The 10,379-nt window shown below is 39.6% G+C and overlaps 1 non-coding gene across 1 annotated transcript; it reads left to right on the top strand.

Annotated features, from left to right (window-relative positions):
- The first annotated feature begins 3,032 nt into the window (after positions 1-3,032).
- On the top strand, positions 3,033-3,105 carry Trnaa-agc (transfer RNA alanine (anticodon AGC)). Its single transcript has one exon. It is a non-coding gene; the product is annotated as a tRNA-Ala (tRNA).
- The last annotated feature ends 7,274 nt before the right edge of the window (positions 3,106-10,379 follow it).

Raw genomic sequence — 10,379 nt, 5'->3', positions numbered from 1 at the left:
AGGAATCCCTATATCAGAAAGAACTCGCAGTTGGCACCTTCCTCGACATTGAGGGGGCTTTTGATAACGTTCTCCCGGAGGCAATAACTAAATCTCTAGGCAGGCTGGGGATTGGAGCCGACCTTTACAGGTTCATCTACAGAATGCTTAGCGAGAGAACGGTCGTGGCAGAGTGGGGTGGCGTCTCTCTCCGCCGGCAGGTAAGCAGGGGCACGCCGCAAGGCGGTGTTCTCTCACCATTTCTCTGGACCATTTTTATCAATGACTTTCTGGAGGAGCTGGTGCCGAGGGGCTGTAGGGTGATTGCCTATGCGGGTCATGTGGCATTAATTGTTAGAGGAAAGTTGCTAGATACCCTGTACGATTTAATGCAGAGATATCTGAACGTAGTTGATCGATCGTGAATCCTCTTAAGACGGAGCTCGTCCTTTTCACGGGGAAATATAAAATACCAAGAACTCAACTTCCCTCGACAAAGTGAAGTACCTAGGTCTAATCCTTGACAATAAGCTAACGTGGAAGCCCAACATTGAGGAGAGTGTGAGGAAGACAACAATCGCCTTGTATGGATTCAAGGGCGAAATTGGCAAAAGATGAAGGCTCTGGCCTAGCGTTGCATTTTGGCTCTATAATACCATAATAAAGCCAATCCTGTTATATAGAGTCGTTGTCTGGTGAAACTCACTGGAGAGGACGACATCAGTTAAAAAGCTAGAGAGAGTTCAGAGGCGGCACTCATTGGAATCAATGGTGCGCTTCGAACGACTCCTACTCTGGCGCTAAACGCAATGTTAAATGTGGTGCCCGTAGACATCGCAGGCAGAATTGCCGCTACGCGTACCGCAATCAGACTGAGGGGCTTGGGCTATAAGCTCAATCTCAAAAATGGGCACTCAAGCATCCTCAGACACTTTGAGTTCATCCCCTCATTGACGGATCAGTGTGTACCCTCGCTTAGTCCAAGCGGAGCTTACTCCACCCAGAGGTGGACGCAATTAAAGAAGCAGCTGACTGGCTACTTACTTGCGTAATAACTGTTAAGAAGGTAAATATTTACTCTGACAGTCAAGCGGCAATTAGGGTCCTAGGCTCTATGATGGTGTATTCGAAACTGGTCAGGGAATGCCTGGTCTCTCTTTCGATTGCATCAGAATTCTTCGATATAAAGATAATTTGGGTACTTGGTCATAGTGACATTACTGGAAACTGCGAAGCCGACGAGCTGGCCAGACAAGTAGTGTGCTACCTGTGAGGTAGTGTGCCCGCGAATCGAGAGGATCGGGATCCCCTTGACAACCTGCGCTCTACTCCTGGAAGGATAGGCTTTGCACCAACTCAGCGAGCGCTGGGCAAATACACGAACGTGTAAGGTCGCGAAGTCTTTCTGGCCACGTTTGGATAGGAGGCGTTCGAGGGATATTCTGAGGGGGGGGAGGGCACTGTCCGCGGGGTATACATGCCGTGAGACTCGGAATTACTTCGAGTCCTTTTTGTGTCAGTTGTATGGAGGATGAGGTGGAATCATCTCAGCACCTGCTCCTCAGCTGCCCAGCTCTCGCGGGACTAAGATTCAAACATCTTGCTTCTTGGAAAACAAAAATCTGATGAACTTCATCAGCAGCATAAAGAGGTTAACACAACCGCAGACTAGTCACCGTTCGTAGTCCACAAATACTCAACCTTCCCCAACCCTTTCCCTTTCGTCCTATCGTCCTTTTCCTTCACCTCTTTTTCCCCTCTTGCAGTGGTATCACAAAAAATGAACCAAACTTCTTCGTCCAAGTGGGCCCACTCCCTGGGCAACCATCATTATCTAACCTAACCTGTATATAAAATATATTTTTTACTATAATTTTTATGGTGTTTTTATAAAGTATAGCATTTTTCTAACAGTTTGCATAAAACATTATTTTGTTTACATAAGTGGCTCAAAACCTATACGCGAATCGAAATGCCATTATAAAATACGTGTTTGCAATTTTCCCTGGAGAAATAAAAATTAATTGACTCGGCCCTGCTCGGTCTTCCTTCTACAAATAAATGCGCGGCGAGAGTCTGTTCTTTTGATTTACGTGAAAAAATACGTCATCTATCGACAATCGTTGGTCAAACTTATAAACTGACAAAAGAGACAGAAATTGTAATGGAAATTAGTATTAAAATATATTGCATGGCCTGAGCGCGCGATGAACACATTTCACAGAGCGTCGATTTTTGTTTTTTTTTTATCTGCATTTTCAGATTTTTCTAATTATTTATGAAAATAGCTCAATTTTGAAGACAAATATTCTGGCTACGCTACATACAAATCACGCTTCCAAGAGAGAGCTCAAATGTGCAATGCTAGTCTCTGCTACTGAGCCTCGTACTTCTCATAACCCATTAGACATTTGAGTAGACTTGAATTGAAAAGTGGCTGGCTTACTTCAAACACTTTAAATTCACATTAAACTGCAGACAAGTAATCAGAAATTTGTAATAAGGCACTCCATTTCTTACTAAAAAAACACGTCTGCCAGTTTTGTATCTGACAACGCAATTTTATATTTAATCAAACTGCATTAGTCGTATGCAAAGAACCCACTTATATTTAAAATAGTTTCATATTTCAATTTGCCCAAATTTCCAAATATTCGGAATTTAATATACATCTGTATATGTATATGTACCTATGTATTGTATGTGTATGTATATGTATGTACATGTAAAAGTGGAGTCACATGCAAAAGTAATAAATATTAAACCTTAAATTAATTTTCATTTACTTTACTTGTTTTGTTTAAATTTTTTTAATTTTATTTTTTTATACAAATTCGACAAAATCTCAAAGTAAATGCCAATAACGAAGTTTGCTGGCTTGCATGTGTATGTATGCGTATTACCACTACTTACGAAATGCCGCTTGCATACTAATTGATTTTGTTTGCTAAACGAAAATTTGTTGTTAACCGAATATTTTGTCTAATCAAATCAAAGGCCGTTAAGCAAACAAAAAAACAAAAAAAAGTTTATTAAAGATATTTCACCAACATGGGGATGTAGCTCAGATGGTAGAGCGCTCGCTTAGCATGTGAGAGGTACGGGGATCGATGCCCCGCATCTCCAAGAAAATAAGGAGTTTTTTTTATATTGCGAAAGTATAGAGTTTTAAGAATATACAGTGTAATTTTTGGAAGGATATTCTCTGTATTTTCGATTCCACAGCCGTTTTAGCGATTCGTCACGCGGCGACATCAATGGACACATTTAAATGGTCTCAACTTTAAGCTCAATTATATGAGAACTACTTTTTTGGGCCTGGTGTTGTCAAAAAAAGCTAAAACTTTTGAACCGAATCGTCTGAATATCGTCTAATATGTTGTTCACAACATCAATGGCCATCGCCCGTACTAGAATTATTTCGTATTTTTATGATTAAAGAACTGAAAATAAAAAACCCGATTTTTAGAGTGTCAAATTCAAAACCGCACCATTTTGTCAATTTTTTTTATTTTTTATTCTATGTGCCGTAGCTACATTTAACTGATTAATAATTTTTTTGGTTTTTGTGTTTTAAATAAATAGAATAGCCAAAATGAACAACACCGTCCAGGTCCAATTTTTCGAGAGGGTCAACTTCAGCGTCATTTTTGAAATTATTAAAATAAAAAAAAATTTTTTTTGTATGTAAAAGAAGTTAAATAAAAAGTCTAAAAAATTTAAATATCGTTTTTAATTTTTTTTTGTTTTGTAAACAAAAATTCCGGAAAATACCCTAAAGAAAAGACGACCTCGCGGCGACCAGGAGCTTTTATTGTTGCTCCTGCGCTTCAGTTACGAGTTTCCCATATTTGCCTTTAATAAGCATTTTGGAGTGACCTTTCATTCTTTTGAAACCTACAAAAAATTTATTTTTAATATATTATTTATTATAAAAATTTTTTTTTTTTTACTTTAAAAATTTAAAAAATGGCGCTGAAGTTGACCCTCTCGAAAAAATAAAAGAAATTAAATAAAAAGCGTAAAAAACTTATTTTTATTATTTATTATTTTTTATCGTAAAAACAAAACCCGAAAATACTCTAAATTTTCGAGCTCTGTACCACCGGGACCCCTTAAGTTTCTCATTTTTTAGAACTCTTGCTTTTTTTTGGAAGAGCTGCTAGATTAACTGGTTGGTTCACGATGAAAGTTTCAAGATCTGGCAGTCAGCTTAAATTTTTGTTTGTAGCACAGAATTCATACACAGAAATAGTGCTCCAAAAATGCATTACCATCTCTGCGTTCAGCCTTGGGGCCTGACAGATAGGAGTTACGAAATTAACTTCACTAATATTGTGACATATTTTACAACAACAGTTAGTATGGAATTCCGAACAAAACTTTACGCACCTGGCTCATGTTTTACAAGGAAACCGCCAGTGACAGTCATATAAAATTCATTTATAACACATGGGCTGAAAAGTCCCGGGCCTAATAAATAATGCACGTTTTTTTTCAAAATTTGCTTTTTTCATCAACGGCGGCCGCCGTAGCCGAATGGGTTGGTGCGTGACTACCAGAGAAAACGTAGGTTCGAATCTCGGTGAAACACCAAACATTTTTCTAATAGCGATCTCCGCTCGGCAGGCAATGGCAAACCTCCGAGTGTATTTCTGTCATGAAAAAGCTCCTCATAAAAAATATCTGCCGTTCGGAGTCGGCTTGAAACTGTAGGTCCTTCCATTTGTGGAACAACATCAAGACGCAAACCACAAATAGGAGGAGGAGTTCCGCCAAACACCCAAAAAGGGTGTACGCGCCAATGATATATATATATATATAATTTCCATCAAGAACAACACAATCATTCCAGCGGCGCTGGGACATTTCAATACCAATTTTGTGCAACGATTTATCTTTTGTCTCAAAGTAGGCCTCAGTTTCAGCGATAACCTCTTCATTCGAGGGAAATTTCTTACCGGCGAGCGTTTTCTAGTTCTGCGAACAGCCAGTTCGCTGAGAGCCACATCTGGCGATGGATGTGGGAGCAATTCGAAGTTCAAATCATGAAGTTTTGCCATTGTTTTGACTGACCTGTGGCACGATGCGTTGTCTTGACGAAACAAAACAGTGAACGAAAGCCACACCCACTTTAAACAGCGCTTTCTCATAGTCAAATGTTGATGCAATAGAAAGCCAAACAATATTTTTATATCTTTACGATGTCAGCTAACTCACGCAACTTCACTTTTCGATCATTCAAAACGAATTATGGATTTTTGTGAAGTTTTCTGGTGTTACCACCTCATTTGGACGTCCACTGCGTTGTGCATCGTCGTCGACCCCGTTTGAAGTCACCATCGCACCATCGTTTTATTATTGTTTCTAATGGAGCGGAGCAAATGGAGTCCACATAACACTTTTCATGTCATTCCTTCGCTTGAACGTTATTTTTCCCCATTTTTCTCATCAAGAAGCAGTGTAAAATTAAAACTAGAAACTCTTTTTCATCCATTATTTTGAAAATAACAAAAGTAGCGTCACTCTTAGCACAATAACTCACGAACTAAAGAATAGAATATCATGAAATTTTAACAGCTGTCGTTTTAAGGTTAGTACTAACTGGAAAAGAGGTCAATGCAATAAAACTAGAGCCATCTATGAATTAACTCCGGAATTTTTCAGCCCACGTGTTACAACTATTTGTTGTTGTTGCTGAAGTGGTTAGCGACTAGGACCGTTTTCTACCACTGTTCTCGTGTGATGTCTTGCTTCTGTTGTCGTTTGGTTTTTTGCTTTTTTTTTTTTGTTTATCAGATCCATTTCATGAGATCGAAGAACAACAGCAAACTTTTTATCACTATGCCAGCTATGTATTTCATAAATTTGCGGAAGAAAAGGCTTACCTATAGCGATTATTGCCTCTCTCGTGCCAGAGTTCATGAGTGGTTTACACGTTTCAGAGATGGTTGTGAGGACATAAATGACAATGAAAGGGACAATACGGGCCACCCAAAATCAGTAACCACAAACTCCATCGAAATTGTTCGTAAGTTTGTGAAAAATGAACCGAAGTCACCGTTGAAATTCATGGAATCGGAGTTGAATATCTCCAAAGCATCGATTTATCGCATTTCAACTGATCATTTGAGCTTACGAAAGGTCTGTGCCCGTTTCAATTCGCACAAGTTAACTGAGGACCAAAAATTGCTCAGAATTTAACATTCGAAAGATCTCATTAAAGAGGCGAGAACTTCCTTTACAACATTGTAACTGCCGAATGGAAGGCTCGAGACGAGCCACCACACAAAAAATTACGTTTGCAGAAGTCAAAAATCAAGTCGTTGCTATTTTTTTTTTTACGATTCCACGGGAATTGTCCACAAGGGCCAAACTGTCAATGCAATTTTCTATCTCGGCGTTTTGAAGCGTTTGTTGCATCAGAACGACAGACGTCGCGAGCCTTGCAGCTACGAACTAATTTGGGCGTCTATATGCTGACACGCGTCCGGAACGGTGAAACGGCTTGAGCGGATATATGCTGACACTCGTTAACGCGTTCACGCCGGCGCGTACCACCGGTGGCTCGCACAAGATTGCTTCATGGGACGGCGTGTACCACCAATGGTACTTTATTAGACGGTACCTATGAGATGAGAAGCCATAAACGACTACCCTTATGAAAAAATTTCGTTTTATATAACCTGCAATCGCTTCCGATAGAGCGAAAAGATGTAAACGTTGCCGTCTGTCGGCGAAGACCATGAATAACAGCGCCGGCGGGAACGTGTTAAATACCATCGTTTTTGAAACGTTTCATTGTGTTGAAATAGCCCAACAGGATAAACCGGTCTTTTGCAACCCTATGATTGCTTCTCGATGAGCTGGGCTGCAATTTTTATCTTTTGACATTATTGAATTGTTTGAAGGAAATTAAAGTTCTCTAGGAATACTCCAGATATTTTTTTTTGCTTTCATTACCAGTTGCAATATAAAACACAAAACAATTCACAAAATTTTGGACGAACACCGAATCGTTCTTAAGTACATTTCAACGGCTGTAAATACCAAGCAAAAACATTATCTAACCTCTTATATTACCCTTCATGCTTTGCAATACCATTTTTGGTTATTTTGCGAGCAACTAAACTTCCATTTCCATTTCAGTGAGCCCTGTGCTAAATTAATAATAATCGAGCTCTGAGAGGAAAGGGCGCACGAGCAACAACTTGTTAGAAAACCAATTGAAATTAAACGGAAACAGATTGTCACATCTGTATAAAAGAAAAAAAAAAAAAAAGCAAAAACAAAATACACTCGTTTATCTTCAGGCATCCGCCATAGATCTTCATCAACGGTCCGCTAAGACGGCACGTAAGTGAGATAGGTAATAAATCGCTGAGTGTTAATTTGTCACACGATTTTATGTAGTTTAACAATTACAAAGACAAGTTAGGTTAAACGGAAAAATCGAAAAACTACAATGAAACAGAATAAGCGGCACACACACAAAAAAAAAAAAGAAAAACAAACAAAGCAGAAAGCAGGAAAAACAAGAAAGAAAAACAGAAAAATAAAATAAAATGTATTGACACTGTCCAGAACAACGAGCCGTGAGTATTAGCCCACAATAATGTCCGCTCGAATTGACAGCTCAACTAAAGACGAAAGAAATTGCCAAATCGCTCCACACCGATGTGGGAAAGTGGCCGAAAGAGAAATTGAAGACGGTAACAAATGGCCAACAATGCAAGTCATGCCTGGACTCTGCGATAGTTTTCCAAAGGCGAACACATAAATAAACTCAATTTAAGAGACATCTCATGAATAGGGAATAGTTATGTAGCACGAGCACAAGCAGAAGTGCGAATACATACAAATCTACGAATTATAAATGTACACGCATTTGAGACGAATGAATTAACGCATGAGTATTAGTTGCGATAAAATCGCTTACTTGTATGAATGCCTGAAGAACTACGGAGGCGTTAGGATGTGAGTGAGAGGCAGAAATTAATGCCAAAAATTGGCGTGCTTTCATTCCATAGGACCAAATGTGTTTGTCATACTCACATACGTGTGTGCTCACATAATTACTTATACAAGGTGAAGTCCAAAATAAACAAGACTGCGCTAAAATGGAAACGACATGAGCTTTGTTCTGATAACTTCGAGTTTATTTCTGCAAAATAGTCCCCTCTGGCCTCAATACAGTGTGTATTGCGTGATCTAAAAGCTTTTCGAAAGAGTGTTTCAGGTCACTGACCGGAATCCGGAATGTCCTTCAGGTAGGTAGAAGTTACAGGGATTCATGTCAGGCGAATACGGTGAGTGATTCATGGTTAAAATGCGATTTCTAGTCAAAAAATCAATCACAAGAGTGGATCGATGAGATGGTGCAAGGCTCGCGACGTCTGTCGTTCTGATGCAACGTAGGTATAGTAAAAGAATCAAGTTTTCATTCAAAGGCATTAGGAGCCCATAGTGATGAAGTCTTACCTTCCTTATAATGTAAACTTACGATCTGAGACGACGATAGAGTCAGAACGAATTTCAGTTCTTCGATTCAGTCTCTCAGTGTCACTGCCAGAGGAACCAGCAGGATTTTTATATATTTTATATTTTATCCTACGCACGATGGCTAAGCGATCTAGAGATGATACGTTAGATAGTGATAGTTCTGACGTATATTACTTTGAATCTGTCAAGACGGAAGATGATGGCATTACTTCGTCAAGTGGAAGTGAAATCCGTGCAATAAGGAATCCACTCAGGCATTTCAACGTTAGCAGTGATAGCAGTTTGTTTATAATAATTTTTTGAATTTATGAAAAATTTAATAAAGCCTTAGTTTTTATTACGTTCAACGTATTTATTTTCTTTACTGCGCACTCCAATACCCCTCGTCCTCAGCTGCTCTCACCCGTCGAGCGGCTGCGTCCCCAAAGGGTTAATGCTTTGAAATATTTTTCTGAGTATAAAAAACAGCAGAAAACGTTGCCAAAAAAAGAAAGCGCGAAAGACTGCAGACTGATTGATAGGACGATTTTTTGATTGTCAAAACCGGATCCCAGGAAGAGGACTGCCGACATCCATCGAAAAATTTTTGTTCACCTGGAAAAGACAACAGTTGCGCTTCGAATTGCAGAAGCAGAGCTTCACGGTCGACTCGACACGGAAGAAGCCATTGGTAGCAGCATCGCAACAAGAAGTTTGCTCGAGAGCACAGTAGGAAGTACGGGCGGTGGCCACAGCGTGCAGCAAGCGACCCCAAGTTCATCTAACTAATCATAAAACACGGGTGGGACCGCAACAATGGTGTGGGACCGCTTTTCATAAAACGTTGTTTACTGGTGATTTGGAAATTTCAACAAGATTTGCACATTTCTCGTTTGGCAAAAAAGGTCGTCGAAGACAATTTGATCACCTGTCCGGATTGAGCATCTTCGAGTGGCGACTTAAATCTAATAGAACATCTTTGAAACGACGTAAAAGATTCACTCAGTACGCAGAATATCACAAATTTGGATGAGTTATTTGAAAAGGCAAGACAGCGTTGGCGCTGAGGCGTCACTTGAGGTGTTCGAGAGAAATATTCTGCGGAAATTTTTTGAACCTTTGCACGTTGGCGACGGCGAGAATCGCAGGCGATCAAACGATGAGTTGTATGAGCTTTACGACAACATACATGTAGGCATAGCGCAGCGAATAATGGTCCGCCGGCTATGTTGGCTTGGTCATATCGTTCGAATGGATACGAACGCTCCGGCTCTGAAAGTATTCGATACGATACCAGCTGGTGGTAGCAGAGGAAGAGGAATGCCTCCTCTGCGTTGGAAAGAACAGGTGGATAGGAACTGGGCTTCACTTGGTATGGCCAACTGGCCATGGTTAGCACGAAAAAGAAACGGCTGGCGCCCTTTGTTAAACTTGACCAAAATCGCGTAAGCGGTTATCGCCCCAATTAAGAAGAAGATAGAAGGAAAGGCTCTCCCTCAAAAAAGCTTGCCAGCATCATTAGGCCAAGACAAGCATTTGAATAAATAGAATGTACCGTAAATAAGTATTAATACAACAGAACCTGATAATTTTTTGCACGACGAAGTCTGTGGTGATTTAACTCAAGCTTCGACAGACATGTTTTGAGAGAAGGAGAGTGTTAAATTCTCACACAATTGCTCTTCAAATAATGGGGAACAATATTGAGTTTAAATGTTTCTAAATTTGGCGAACATGCGTCCAGTAGAGCCTAAGATAAAGTTCTATTGGTTGACTCTACTTGGTATTATACCAGGACCCACAAAAAATTAACTCTATTTGTCTGTTTGTCGGTTTAAAGGACAGTGTCAATAGTTTTTTGTGTTAATTAATTTTATTAAAAAAAATTAAATTCTTAAAAAAGACCAATCTTATTCAAC

This window comes from Anastrepha obliqua, chromosome 1, assembly GCF_027943255.1.
Source record: "Anastrepha obliqua isolate idAnaObli1 chromosome 1, idAnaObli1_1.0, whole genome shotgun sequence".
Classification (NCBI taxonomy): domain Eukaryota; kingdom Metazoa; phylum Arthropoda; class Insecta; order Diptera; family Tephritidae; genus Anastrepha; species Anastrepha obliqua.
The sequence above is the reverse complement of the archived record's forward strand: the minus strand, read 5'-3'. Positions and strand labels throughout refer to the sequence as shown.